This window comes from Littorina saxatilis, unplaced genomic scaffold (assembly GCF_037325665.1).
Source record: "Littorina saxatilis isolate snail1 unplaced genomic scaffold, US_GU_Lsax_2.0 scaffold_420, whole genome shotgun sequence".
Taxonomy (NCBI): Eukaryota; Metazoa; Mollusca; class Gastropoda; order Littorinimorpha; family Littorinidae; genus Littorina; species Littorina saxatilis.
This window is the reverse complement of record NW_027129743.1, coordinates 1-15,796: the sequence shown is the minus strand read 5'-3', so window position 1 is coordinate 15,796 and position 15,796 is coordinate 1. Positions and strand designations below refer to the sequence as shown.

Sequence of the window (15,796 nt, the reverse complement as noted above, 5' to 3'; positions counted from 1 at the left end):
CTTTGACTGAAGCTTAGAAAATGAGTCCCGCTGTGTCTAAAAGGGCACAACGCGCACTAGTTAGATTACTGTAATATGTAAGCACTATCAAAATGCAAGTCAACAATGTCCTCGCACAACAAGTTGCATGTAAGCCTTGAGCGATTATTCTTAAGAATGAATTTGTAATAATGTAGTTGCCTCCCTTCAAGTAAGGAAAAAGCACGGACCATTGAAACACAAGTTGCAGTTGTCCCCCTCACTTTAGATACCTTGCTCCTGAGGTTTTAGTTTTTTACGTTTAGTCAAGTTTTGACTAAATGTTTTAACGTAGAGGGGGGAATCGAGACGAGGGTCGTGGTGTATGTGCGTGCGTGTGTGTGTCTGTCTGTGTGTGTGTGTAGAGCGATTCAGACTAAACTACTCGACCGATCTTTATGAAATTTGACATGAGAGTTCCTGGGTATGATATCCCCGAACGTTTTTTTCTTTTTTTTTGATAAATGTCTTTGATGACGTCATATCCGGCTTTTCGTGAAAGTTGAGGCGGCACTGTCACGCCCTCATTTTTCAACCAAATTAGTTGACATTTTGGTCAAGTAATCTTCGACAAAGCCCGGACTTCGGCGTTGCATTTCAGCTTGGTGGCATAAAAATTAATTAATGACTTTGGTCATTAAAAATCTGAAAATTGTAAAAAAAAACTTTTTCTATAAAACGATCCAAATTTACGTTTGTCTTATTTTCTATCATTTGCTGATTCCAAAAACATATAAATATGTTATATTTGGATTAAAAACAAGCTCTGAAAATTAAATATATAAAAACTATTATCAAAATTAAATTTTCCAAATCAATGTAAAAACACTTTCATCTTATTCCTTGTCGGTTCCTGATTCCAAAAACATATAGATATGATATGTTTGGATTAAAAACACGCTCAGAAAGTTTCAAACGAAGAGAGGTACAGAAAAGCGTGCTATCCTTCCCAGCGCAATTACTACCCCGCTCTTCTTGTCAATTTCACTGCCTATGCCGTGAGCGGTGGACTGACGATGCTACGAGTATACGGTCCTGCTGCGTTGCATTGCGTTCAGTTTCATTCTGTGAGTTCGACAGCTACTTGACTAAATGTTGTATTTTCGCCTTACGCGACTTGTTTTTGTTTGCTGTCCCAGTTCTTATGTTTTTGGTTTTGATCATCAATGATGATGATGCTATGGATAGCACCCACATCCCACACGACTCGGCTGGGCGTTAAGCAAACAAACAAACAAATCAAATGCATGAAAAAAGTCAATTGACACCATCAATCCAGGTTATTATGTAAATCTGCATGTTCTAAAACATCATCAACTAATCGCAATAAGGTTGAGACACGTCTACCTTGTATATACCCAACTTGATCCTCACTCACAACATTCCAAAAATGTGTTTGTTTGTTTGCTTAACGCCCGGCCGACCACGAAGGGCCATATCAGGGCGGTGCTGCTTTGACATATAACGTGCGCCACACACAAGACAGAAGTCGCAGCACAGGCTTCATGTCCCACCCAGTCACATTATTCTGACACCGGACCAACCAGTCCTAGCACTAACCCCATAATGCCAGACGCCAGGCGGAGCAGCCACTAGATTGCCAATTTTAAAGTCTTAGATATGACCCGGCCGCGAAATTTTTTTTCACACGTCAGTTGCGGGCTTTCAATCCCGAAGGTTGGTTCCGAGTAACTACCAAAGAAACTACAATGGGAAGAAGGATAACTTCCTCATTGGGCATGCTTAGAAATGAGAATGGCTAAATACGAGTTATTCCCCTTTTCTACATGCTGACCAGGCTGTCTCCTGCTTTGTCATGACTAGTACAGTCGATCTTTCTCATGCTGTGACTTGCTTTATTTTCACATTTTCGGTATTTAAAACAGCAAACACACACACACACACACACACACACACACACACATACACTGAAGAAGTTTCCATTCTGATTCGGTTATTTTATTTGGTGCTATATGTTTGCTTCACATTGTTTCTTCTTTTACATTGCTAAACACATCCATAATGCATGCATGGCTCATTCGAAAGAGGGCAACTGAATAACTGATGCCCAATAGCAATAAATACTGAACAACTGAACAATAAATAGCAATAAATGATGACAGCGCCAAGTTTTTAAGTACAAAGTGAAATCATGTGACTGGACAAAGGCACAATTACAAAATACAAATAAAAAAAATCGAGGCTCATTTTAAATTAAGTTCTCAGCTCATGGGGAAGCATAAGGTGACCCTAGAAACCGAAATTAGGAGACCTCCCGCCCCCAGGGCAGACTACAAAAAAAAGGGGGGGGGGCTAATTTGTGAAAAAGTATAAAAGGAATCGAAAACTGTATACATGTATTTAGTTAATACCCCAAAAATTGTATAGTATATACAATGTCAGACCCTAAAGAAAGTTTGTTAGTCTTTGCTTAGGCAAAACAAAGCAAAATAGCCTGTTTACGGTATCCCGACCAACCCTATTTTTCTAGACCAACCCTAGACTTTTTTTTTTGGCATTTGGAAAAAAAGAAAAAGAAAAAAAAATCAATTTTGTTCCTGTTTTTTTGCAAAATAATTTAAAAAGATGGTTATAAAATTTTTTTAAGAAAAGCCGACCTACCGACCCTCTTTTTGTGTGCCTATGTTACTGTAAACAGACTAAAAGGTACATCAGAAACAACACACCAGGGAGGGTCCAAAATTGTATCAAAATATAGATGGTAGGGAATTCAAAATAAAAAAGACAATAGACAAAACATGTACTTCGGCTCATAGAGCCTTCTTTAATTTTTGACTAAGTCCATGCTCCGAGAGTCCTTTTTTTAATTTTGAATTGCCTACCATCTATTTTTTTTATACAATTTTGGACCCTCTTTGTACGGAGAGAGTTGGCAATTGTTAATCACATTCTCTCATCTCATTGACTCTCCTTCAGCTCCTTGGTAACATGCGTTCCCGTCTCTGCCAGGATTGGACACAGCAGCAGATAACCGGTAAATATGTAACAGGCATAAATGGCAAAATAGCTCGCCTCGCCTGATAATATATGAGACAACTGTTCTACTACAAAGTCTTTCTTGGGAGGCTTGGCTAATTTACTCGCTCGTTTTACACGGGGTTCCATCGTTTTCTTTTCTAATCGGAAAACCTTGCTCCTCAGTTTGTTGACCTTCTGCCAAAGTTCCGCTTCACGAGGGGATGGGGAAGATGACGACTTTGATGCTTTACATCCTATGTCCTCCAGGATCGCCTGAATGTCATCTAAAAAAGAAAACACACATAAAATAACATAACCATAACAAGTTACAACCTGGAAGAAATTAAAACACGTGTAATTAAATCACAAAATGAAAATAAACAATAGCGTAGGAAGGCAGGCCAGAAATGAAGTGTATTAGCAACTATGGATACGATGTGGAACAATGATGGAATTGACCTTGTTTGGTACTGAATGGGTGAGGCCATTAGAACTGTACCCACGGAATACGCGCTATATAAGCTTCATAGTGATTGATTGATTGATTAGGACAACAGTACCAGGTAAACTCCTCACACACCATGCCTCTTTCTTTCTTTCTTTATTTGGTGTTTAACGTCGTTTTCAACCACGAAGCTTATATCGCGACGGGGAAAGGGGGGGAGATGGGAATAGAGCCACTTAATTGTTTCTTGTTACACCATGCCTCTAACAGGATATGTTTCCCATCTTTACGTGTTGGAACTACAGGTACAATTTCATCCATCCATGCATCCGCCCTATACAGCTTCTTCTTCTTCTTCTGCGCTCGTGGGCTGAAACTCCCACGTGCACTCATTTTTTTTGCACAAGTGGAATTTTACGTGTATGATCGTTTTTACCCCGCCATTTAGGCAGCCATACGCCGCTTTCGGAGGAAGCGTGCGGGGTATTTTTGTGTTTCTAAAACCCACCGAACTCTGACATGGATTACAAGATCTTGTGCTTGCGTGTACACACCAAGGGGGATAAGTCACTAGCAGGTCTGCACATAAGTTGACCTGGGAGATCGGAAACATCTCCACACTTAACCCACCAGGCGGCCGCGACCGGGATTCGAACCCTCGACCTTCCGAGTTAATAGACCGACGTCTTACCACCCCGCCACAGCGCCCGTCACCCTATACAGCAATTATCAACTATGTAATGGATGGGTTTAAACATTTTTTGATGTCAGGGTGTTCTTCATGGTTAAAAATCTCTTACCTGGTTGAACAATTTGTGCATCAGGCGACAGGTCGGTGCTGGCTTCATTTGTAGCTACCCTTTGCGATGGTGGCTTCCTCCCACTAGCAACCTGCAAATGCACAGCTCTTTAACTGACAAACTCACAACCAACACCCAGTCACAATGAAACAATTCTCCCAATTTCATGGCATTGGTCTTAGGCCACACAAAAAAGTGTATGTTTCTCGTAAGGCAAAACAAAAAATAATCTGTTTACAGTATCCGGACCGACCCTATTTTTTTCCCACCGGCCCTAGACTTTTTTTAGGGCATTAAAAAATGAAATTAAAATATTCAGATGGCTAAAATACAAAAATAAAAAGCCGACCTACCGACGCTATTTTTGGGGGGCCTATGTTACCTTAAACAGACTTTTTTTGTGGCCTAACATGACTAAAGGTGGAGATTTTTTTTCTAAACTTTTTTTTTTTAAACCATCTTTTTAACTTATTTTGTTGAAAAACAGGAAAACAATTGATTTTCGAATACCCCTTTTATTTTTGAAAATGCAAAATAAAAGTCTAGGGTCGTCGGGAAAACATAGGTAGGGTCAGGTGACCAGAAACATACAACTTTTTTGTTGTTGACGCCGACCCTATACTTTTTTTGCCATTTGGGGCTGTTTTTTGGCAAAATAAGTTCATCATATCATCATAATCAAGACGTCGATCCAAAATAAGTAACTTTTTTTGTTGGCCTTATCATTTTTTTGCGCTAAATGCAAACAGGCATTATTTGATGGGAACAATGCTGTTTTTTTTCAATTCTTACATCAGCCTCAAACTTGTCATTACTCAACCTGCATTTAATAGTGTGCTTCATTGGTTTGCAAAAACCTAAAACCAATAAATAAATAACCTTCGGTGGTGGATTGGGCACTGCAAACAATGTCGGGACAGCATTCCACACAAGTGATCCTCTCTGCAGGATTGTTTTACTGGTTGGCCTCAAAGTGATCAGTACAAAGCTTGAGACCTTGAACATCAGCTGGCTGCAGCTTTTCAAAGTCCTCTCGCCTTGTGAATTGCATCCATATTCTGCACCTAGTTTGACAATAAAAACAACAATGTTATTGTTAAACTAAGCAAAAAGGAAAGACAAAAAATAAATCAGATCTTCAGTCTAAATCTAACGCTCTGCCTGAACGCAAAACGGATGAGTGATGTACCTTTGTACTGTAGTTTTCCCGTAAGCAAGGTTTGATAAAGATTTCGGCAAATATGCCCACGGGTAGTTTGTCATCAAGTGTAAACTGTTGTTTTGTACTGACTGCTGACTCACACTCACAGTCGTAAGTACAGTGTACACAGGCACAGGTACACACGCAGACACACGCGTACATAGTACAGCTAGTACAGAAATCTCAGGATGAACCGATCCATGCTATGTTTGTAATATTTCATTTGCATATTAGTTCTATAAATACTGTAGTATCATAGCAGACAAAAATGCCCAGAGACAGTTGGCTTATCTGAGTGAGTTGACTCGAGCCATTGCATTCTCATTCTGAAGAAGGTAAACCTGATGAAATAATCACTGCACAACCCACCTTTTTTCTTCTTTAGGGAACTTGTGGAAAGTTTTCCCGAAGCAGCTCTGTTTGTAACGGGCGTTCTTGCAACAAAAAGCCGAGCACAATTTACCACCACCTCGCACGCGATCGGTACCTACGCGATCCGCCATTTTGTTTTCGCCGTCAGCATGTGACTAGGGACGATAACCCACAAACACTTTTTCGCATTTTCTTCGCAAGTTCCACGTCTTCCTTATGTACAGTGTTTGTAACTACGAACGTAATCGGAAGTTCCGATGTTTACCAAGTCAAAGAGCCGAGTCGAACACTATCCTTGCGTCATCCAGGGAGATACTGTACAGATCTCTGCGTCATCTTTGACTTTGCAAGCAGCTTCGGAGATTTCAAAACAACGTTTATGCCCCAAAAAAGATTGTGGGCTCTTTTTTTTCCTCCTCAAGTTATTTTGGACGTTGAGCGTGGTTTGTCAGACCTATAGCGTTTCGGTTTTTAGTCAAGTTACAAAATGGCAGTCCAAGGCGAGGAGCGAAGGTGATCAATTCGGAAAGAATCTCCAATGATGTTTGCTAATGCGAGAGAATTGGGACGGGCGAACCATTGCATATTAACCAGAGGTAAGTTTCCATGTTTCGTTTTAGTCTTTGCGAGTATGTGTTGCAACATGTGTCACTCCGCTCACTGTCACTGACAGTCACTGAGTGTCAGTCTCTGACAACAACATTGGATGCATGTACCTGTACGTGTATGTAATTCAGGGTTCGTACAGAGTCCTTGAACCCTGGAAAACTCCTTGAAAATTGGAAAACCTTTTCCAGGCCTTGAAAAGTGCTTGAAAATAGAGTTTTGTTAAATAGTCATTGAAAAGTACTTGATTTTTCCCAATTGTTGCCTATACATTTCGTCAGCAGCTTGTCCTATTTAAAAAAAAAAATGCAACCCCCTTTGTTTTCGTCAAATACAGTACACACATTTTGGGAGAATAAAAGATCGAGTGAAAACGAAAGCAGACGAACTAACTATTACTAGTCACCCGTAGTTGCTTCCCTTCCCGGAAGTTGGCAAGGGAAACAACTACGGAATGACTTGGTGCTTTGCAATAATTTGGGGAAAATCATGTCCTTGAAAAGCATTTATTTGGTCCTGGAAATGTCCTTGAAAACTCCTTGAATTGTATCAGCTCTGCCCTGCAGGAACCCTGGTAATTGTATGTATCCTTGCCTTACGTCAGGTACGAAGATAGTTGCCCTGTACAGGGATTTCCTCATTAATGTGGAGAAGAAGAAGAGTACCACTGCCATGTTTTTGCTACCTCTTTTTGACCCAATTCGAGATGCATGAGTCATAATATTTTAAAAATCCTTTTTTTTAAGATTGAATCCAACTTCCAAGACAGTGAATAAAAAATCAAAGCTAGTGCTGGTCAAATGTTTTAATGCTAGAATTAAAAATAGATAACCTTCTCGGAATATAATGCAAACAGGTTGGAGGCTAGTTCAAGAATCAAATTGCTGACTTACCCAGGCTGGCTGGTTACAGTGCGTTTCTTTGAAAGGCAATCAATGGTTCTACTGCTCTGCTAGTACTCACCATTTTGAAAGTGATGTTCTCATGATTGGTACTTCATCTATTATTTTATTGCAGGTCTCCTCTCAGCTGAAAAAGCCAACCGATTGCTGCATGGCCAGCGACGAATCAGGTAAAAGGTTTTATTATGTACAACTGTCAGTGTCAGTGTTATGACATACAGTGTGTTTTTTCCTTCCCCTCTCTCTCTCATTCTCAAGTTCTGGTCAGAATAACTCATGTGGAGGTGTGCGTGTGTGACTGTGAGCAAGACTGTGAGAGAGTGGTGTTTTTCTTTTTACAATTCAGGTTCAGGGATAATAATAAAATAATGAACACCTACTGACTTAGACTCCAAACCGCAAGCTCTTAGCCTTATTTCACCAGTATGGTGATCACTAGAAGCGCATGACTTTCAGTGTGTATGTTTGATTAAAACAAAATGCATTGCAGTAAACACTGTCACTGTCAGGATATAATTATCTCAATGAAACTGTGTGTCAAGTTCTATTATTATTTTCCTTTTTTGAGTATGTATAACATATTATGCATGTGTGTAGAGCACAGAGAGCGTAAAACTTTAAAAGGAAAATAATAATAGAACTTGACACACATGATTCCTATGATAATGTAGGACAGTGGCATTGATATCTTTCTAGAATAATATGTCGTTTTACATTCAGTGAAATTTTGACTGAATTAGTGAACTGAATGTATTCAAATATGGTGACAGACATGTATACAATGTAGACAAGTTAAAGTTGTATGTGTGTACATCACTACATGTTCTGTAGCTTACAAGTTACATTGAAAACAGCCTTGACTATAATGGAAATCCACTTAATCACTGTCTTTGGGGTTCCAACAAAAATCAGACGCAGTAGGAGGGGGGGGGGGGGTGGGGGGGGGGGGGGGGGGGGAGTCGGGGGATTTTATTTGAACTTGTCTACCAGGAAAAAAGAATGTTTAAGCTCTTGGCATTTATGTGGGTTTAGTGTGTGTATGTGTGTCAGTTACAAACAGTACACAACTTATTCCTTTATACTCATACTTAGACTTGTTCTTGTCATTGTGTTTAAGATCCGTTCCTTTCTCATTCATTTGTCAGTAGTGACTGAAGATGACGAAGACCTGGCCAGTGAATGTGGATGAAAAGCAGTGCTATCCAAGTCCAGCTATGATCGATGGGGAAACTACAGCAACAGCCGCAGAGGATCACCGGACAAAAAGAACTGTTTCCCAGTATTGTAAATGTCCACTCAGTATTGGTTGTATTGAGCATTACAACTTGTTGCTATTGTACATTTTTGTCAATGTTTTAAAGGCCCGCTACGCCTCACAGGGCCGGACTAGGCTAAGAGGAGGGGTGGGGGGGGTGGGGTTTGCCAGTGGTGGTCCAGGGGGATGTTCCCCTTGGCGGGGTCAAGGGGCAGAGCCCCTATATTGTGGAAGCTGATGGGTAGGTCATATTCTGAGATAGGAAAATGGTCGCTCCTTGCATGAAACGGCATAAAATAAACAATCATAAAATATATTTTAAATAAGTGAGGTACATGTTTAGGCTAGGGGGGGGGGGGGGGGGTTGCGCAACCCCCATAACCCCTCCCCCTCCCCCCACCCCCGGTAGTCCGGCCCTGCCTCATTTAAAAAGTTGTCCTATCGTTTTGAACTGAGCGCTGTCATTGTCCCATAAGAACTCCATTCCTTTGGACGGTGCAATATTCTATATTTTTCTCTCAAGATACACATTTTCAAAAAGTGACCGAGCGCTGAACTGAAGTTGTGCAGTGCGGATCTTGCGTTTTTGGGAATTCCAAACCGTTTGTGATATGAGCTGTTTGGGTACACCTGTCTGCAGCACATTCAAGTTAGGAGTACGGGAGACAACTCCAACTGACCATAAGTCTTGCGTCTGCTTTTGTTTTCAGTTCAAGACATTTTGACGAAGCGCATTGAATTATGCCACCGAAATAAAACTAAGGCCTGTCCACTTACAAAAACTGCTGGGTCAAAGTTCAGTAAATCTTACATTTTCTTAAAGGTACTGAACTTGTCAAATCCAGGTGCACAGAGCCCCTGGGGCTTTTAGTCATACCTCAGGCAGCTATCCGTTAGAAGAACTACCAAGTTTCATTGACTTGCACCCAAAGAGTCAAGAACTGCGATTTTTTTACGAATTAATTTCGTACTCAGACCCGGCTGGTCTTGACCTATTTTTGGATCTAAATTTAGATCACACCACATCATGCACAAAAAGACACGTCACTAGCAAACTATGTCAGACGTCATCATGAGTTTGTGTAAAACAAAATGGATGCCGGAATCACTCAGTTGAATCGAACTCCGACCAAACACCACGTAATAACTAGGTTAATTTATGCACTCGCGTGAACAAGAAACTGTCGAGCTTCACAGATGTCGTCATTGGGTAGTTGAGTCACTTGAGAAAAAGTGACTCTATGTAATCGGTCAGTGTTAGTCTGTCCGGCCGGCCGGCCGGCCGGCCGGCCGTCCGTAGACACCACCTTAACGTTGGACTTTTCTCGGAAACTATCAAAGCGATCGGGCTCATATTTTGTTTAGTCGTGACCTCCAATGACCTCTACACTTTAACGATGGTTTCGTTGACCTTTGACCTTTTTCAAGGTCACAGGTCAGCGTCAAAGGAAAAATTAGACATTTTATATCTTTGACAAAGTTCATCGGATGTGATTGAAACTTTGTAGGATTATTCTTTACATCAAAGTATTTACATCTGTAGCCTTTTACGAACGTTATCAGAAAAACAAGGGAGATAACTAGCCTTTTCTGTTCGGCAACACACAACTTAACGTTGGGCTTTTCTCGGAAACTATAAAAGTGACCGGGCTCAAATTTTATGTGAACGTGACTCATTGTGTTGTGAATAGCAATTTCTTCCTGTCCATCTGATGCCTCATATAATATTCAGAACTGCGAAAGTGACTCGATCCAGCGTTTGCTCTTCTTGTTTTGGGTTTGTTTTACTACCATAGGAGGATTTTTGAACTGTAAATGCACTCAGCTGCAACAAAAACGCAAAACGAAGGCTGTGAGCTGCACTGTGCCATTAAGGAAATGTGCGGCAGTAAAATTGAATTCGGAAAATACATGGAATAACCTGGTTTTCTGCATAAAAATAAATAAAACAATTGTGAATACTTCTTCTGCGTTCGTGGGCTGAAACTCCCATGTACACTCGTGTTTTTGCACGAGTGGATTTTTACGTGTATGATCCTTTTTACCCCGCCATTTAGGCAGCCATACGCCGCTTTCGGAGAATTGTGAATACTGATCGACGTAGAGTGCCGTTGGAAACAGTCGTTACATTGGATTTCTAGGAAACTGTTTAACAGCGACATCATACATCAGAAATTCCTAATATTTGGCACAAAGATACACATGTATCAATCTACAATCATATAGAATGATTTTTGACAACAGACTACAGTTGAATTTTGATATCTTTTGTCATGAGGATGAACGAATTTCTTACTGCATATTCATTACAATAATTAATTTAAATTCAACTGTAGTTTTTAACAAAAAACACGTTCTTTATGATTGTAGATATAATACATGTGTATCCTTAAATATTATGAATTTCTGATGTATGATGTTGCTGTAGAACTGTTAATGCTAGATTCCATAGCAACAGCAGTCTATATCCATCCACAATGTTTTCATTCATTTTAATAAGTCACTTCAAGAATTAACCAGAAAACCAAGTTATTCCTTGACTATTCAGGGGCAGGGATATAGCTCAGTTGGCGCGCGCGCTGGATTTGTATTCAGTTGGCCGCTGTCAGCGTGAGTTCGATCCCAGGTTCGGCGGAAATTTACAAGATACAAGATACAAGATATTTATTCACCAATTTTGCAAAAGGATTTCATCTTGGCACGGCACGGTAAAAATAAAATAAAAACCAACCAGACACATATGCAGACACACATCACCATGCATGCATACATACGTACATTACACTGTCATGCACACACAGACACAACTCACACACACACACACACACACACACACACACACACACACACACACACACACACACACACACACACACACACACAGACACACACACACACAATTATTTACATTCTCACACATAACCAGCCACATATCTACATCACAAATTCACATCGTCGCCTTGTAAACGTAAAAACCATATCAGTTTAAAAGGGGTGCCAGTAATATCAATACAACATTAGTGAATACTAGAACAATACCTAAAATTAAAAAGTAAGTAGTACATGTAATTATTATCATTTAGTCAGATCATCACATAAAATTATATAATCATGATCTAGACAGTTTAAAACAACAGTATTAACAGACTATCACAGATCTACTCAAGCACCTGAACTTAGAGTCGCATTGCACAAAACTACTACCATCACAGAACTACTCCAGCACCTAAAAAATAAGGACAATTTCCACTATCACAAGTTATGAGAACAGTAATGGAATGCAGTGAAAGGACTAAGTAACAAAAGAACCCCCCCCCCCCAATCCTATAACTACAGTATATTACAACGTCTTCACTGCAGGAGTTGTCAGTACAGCATGGGGGATGAAGCTAGAGCGAAAGCGACTAGTTCTGGCTTTCAAAGCTCTGTAGCGCCTACCAGATGGAAGAGGCTCGAAGAAGTGGTTTGCCGGGTGGGAGGGGTCGCGAACAATCTTTCCTGCTTTTCGACCTGAGCGCAACTCAAAGATAGAGGCAACGGAAGGGAAGTCACAGCCCGCGATTTTGGAGGCTGTCCGCACAATGCTCTCCAGTAGCTGTTTCTCTTTCTCAGTTGTGCTGCCATACCAGACCGTGATAGAAAAACACAGGGTGCTCTCAACGACTGCGCGATAGAACTGCGCCATGATTTGCTGTGACATACGGAACTTGCGCAACTGTCTCAGGAAGTGCAGCCGCTGCTGGCACTTCTTAATGATGGACGTGGTGTTCCCGTCCCATTTCAGGTCTTCAGAGATCAGTGTGCCGAGAAATTTGAATGAAGAGACCTGTTCTACAGCTTCCCCATTTATTTCAAGGGGCAAGATGGGGTCTTTCTTTCGCAGAGTCAACTTTGTGTGCAGACTCTCTTCGGTGTCCGAACCTCCCCCCCGTGTACACTACATTGGGTGTGCACGTTAAAGATCCCACGATTGACAAAAGGGTCTTTCCTGGCAAAATTGCTTAGGCACAGTTAATAATTGTCTACCTATACCCGTGTGACGTGGAATAATAGGCCGTGAAAGGTAAATATGCGCCGAAATGGCTGCAATCTACTGGCCGTATAAAATTTCATCTCACACGGCATCACTGCAGAGCGCCTAGAACTGTACCCACGGAATATGCGCGATATAAGACTCATTGATTGATTGATTGATATTCTTTAAGGTTAAAGGCACAATGCAGGTCACAGCCTTAGTTTTGCGTTTTTGTTGCAGCTGAGTGCATTTACAGTTCAAAAATCCTCCTATGGTAGTAAAACAAACCCAAAACTACCCAACGACGACATCTGTAAAGCTCGACAGTTTCTTGTTCACGCGAGTGCATAAATTAACCTAGTTATTACGTGGTGTTTGGTCTGAGTTCGATTCAAATGAGTGATTCCGGCCTCCATTTTGTTTTACACAAACTCATGATGATGTCTGACATAGTTTGCAGTGACGTGTCTTTTTGTGCATGATGTGGTGATCTACCTGATCTAAATTTAGATCCAAAAATAGGTCAAGACCAGCCGGGACAGAGTCCGAAATTAATTCGTAAAAAAATCGCAGTTCTTGACTCTTTGGGTGCAAGTCAATGAAACTTGGTAGTTCTTCTAACGGATAGCTGCCTGAGGTATGACTAAAAGCCCCAGGGGATCCGTGCACCTGGATTTGACAAGTTCAGTACCTTTAAGTTTGGTAATTTTACTGCCGCACATTGCCTTAAGTCATAAATAAAGGGTTCCAGTAACATACCATTCTTCTTTATTGATTATGAACTTTGGAAGGTTAGATTTTGGAATCAGTTTTTTTTAAATATTTCCTTGATGTGTTGTAATAAGATCAACCGTCTGCTTGGACATATACTAAAGATCCACTACCTGGCTGCTGTCTGCGGAAAATCGATTAATTCATAGACAAATATGCCTTACAGGGAAGCAGCTAGCCAGTTGACTGTACGTGTGTTTGTGTAGAGGTGTTCTTATTGCATGTTCAAGCCAGGACAGATGGTGACCTGAAACATTTACACATTACACATGTATGCAGGACTGCTACTTTAAGCTTAGGTGCAAGTGTGATGATATAATTATTTGTTTGACTGATTATGGGCATTAAAATAAAACTGCAAAAAGAATACTTACACTTGAGATCTGATTTTGTGCGTGTCTGTGTGTGTGTGCGCATGAGGGTGTGTGTGGGCCATTTGACATACTTGCAGAAGAAACCAACAGAGGTAACTGATAAACTGCATTTATTAACACAAAGAGGTAAACAAAGTGAGTTCACACATTTCACAAAAGTAAGAAAAGGCAGTCTCACATGTGTGATAGTCTAGGAATACCAATGCATTCACAATATTTAGTACTCACATGAATGGCCCAAGAAAACTATAGGCTGAGAATGCAAGTTCTAATTTGGCACAGTTGTACATGTAGCTGCATCCACTAGACATATATCCATCTTACAATAAAAAAAACTAGTGGTTAGGACATGGGCCTGAAAATCTCAAGGTCCTAGGTTCGAATCTCTGCAGAGGCATTTACTTTTTCCCCTTAGTTAAAATAAAAATGCTCAATCGAGAGAGAGCAACCGTAAAGTTACCAGCGTAAAAGTAAAGTGTTGAATGCAGCTGTAAAGGTCATGCCAGCAGCGTGGGTCAGTTCTGGTAGCTCTGTCAGCACAGAATGGACTGAATCTGATCATCATCCTCAGCAAAGCCAGGCACCACTCTGCAAGCTGCCTGCACGTCATATCTCGGCACCTCACTTCCTGGAAAATAAAGAAAATGTATTACTGAGCACATTCAGACTTTGCTGTGCGCTGATAGGGATATGTTTTTGGTATTGAGAAGAGGGTGTGTGGTGGGGGTGCCGGAAGGTAGGTAGGAAGTAATACATGTACTTGTTCTTCACACAATCAGTGGGATGGAGAATGGTGTGGGTGATACTGACAGTGACAACTATTAACTAAACTGTAAACATTGTTCTGTAATATTACAGGTGCCATCATTCCTTCCTGTGAAAACCATTTATTTATATACTTTCATCATTAAAATTAAAAAGAATCTTTCATCATTAAAATTAAAAAGACTTCCTCACAAGAACCTTTCTAACGACATGATATCTTGTTATGCTGCTGATGTGAGCGGTTTTTCTGGAATGTGATGGAAATTTACTATTTTTTTAATTGACAGCACCCTCATCCCACACACATTCCCTATTTAGCGTTGACACCTTACAGTTTTGTTGAGAAATGTGATGTGAAGTCATTCAGAAAATTCTAACACTGCGCAGGGGCAGTCAGGGTGTTGATACGTTTTACTATATTATATAACTCTTATTCCATGTAACAAATTTAAAAAAACTATAAAAAAAAACTGGCCACATCTGTGATTGTGAGCCAAGGAAAGGACTGACTGTATTTAAAATAATTCCAGTAATGAGTAAATCTTTCATTCTAGCTATTTCATGTTTTACTTTCTTGCATCACAATAGTTCAAATCAATGTTCATACAAACAGCATAATGCACTTTATGAGTATAGGGTTGCAACAAACTTTAAGATGGGAAGGAGAGAGAAAATAAAGATATTTGTACCATTATGTATACAAAGTACATCATACCAATTAGTGAATTGCCATGCACAGTATTACTATGCATCTTCAAATGTATGAATAATTTCATCTACAAAGTACTTGTAAATGTAATACAATTTACAAAGAACAAAAGACTGCTGAATGATCTACATCAGTACATGCATGTTTATAGCTACAGACTACCATCTGGCATCACCAATACCTTATAAATGTGTAACTTACTCTTCAGGGGTAGTCTGTAATGTAAAGCGCCATGCCAAGTCATCCTGATACCTCTCCAGTACATGTATCCATGTTTAAAGGTAAACTGAAAGACAGGAGCTGTATGAATGATGCACATCACCTCTGGTTTCTCGGGAGGCCTGAAAAAAACCATAACAATATTAACATAACTATTAACATGTCTTGAAAATGAAATAAGTACTATTTCAACTTCACTATCAGAGCCAAATCACTCACTAATTCAGTAATTGTTTTGTTTATTCTTTTACAACCATAGTTCATACACTGATACAGCAACATTTGATTCTGTGCATATAGATTAAAGATCAAGCATTTTCTAAACTTGAGTAAAAAAAATAAGAACACAACAAGCACACACTCTG

At 40.2% G+C, this 15,796-nt stretch overlaps 2 long non-coding RNA genes across 2 annotated transcripts; one reads left to right on the top strand and one right to left on the bottom strand.

The window, feature by feature from the left end:
- Nucleotides 1-6,213: 6,213 nt before the first annotated feature.
- Nucleotides 6,214-8,726, top strand: LOC138957974 (uncharacterized). The gene is made up of 3 exons (XR_011453251.1): nucleotides 6,214-6,411; nucleotides 7,439-7,493; nucleotides 8,469-8,726. It is a non-coding gene; the product is annotated as an uncharacterized lncRNA (long non-coding RNA).
- Nucleotides 8,727-13,831: 5,105 nt separating this feature from the next.
- LOC138957971 (uncharacterized) lies at nucleotides 13,832-15,787 on the bottom strand. The gene is made up of 2 exons (XR_011453250.1): nucleotides 15,414-15,787; nucleotides 13,832-14,366 (listed from the first exon to the last, which is right to left on the bottom strand). It is a non-coding gene; the product is annotated as an uncharacterized lncRNA (long non-coding RNA).
- Between the last annotated feature and the right edge of the window lie 9 nt (nucleotides 15,788-15,796).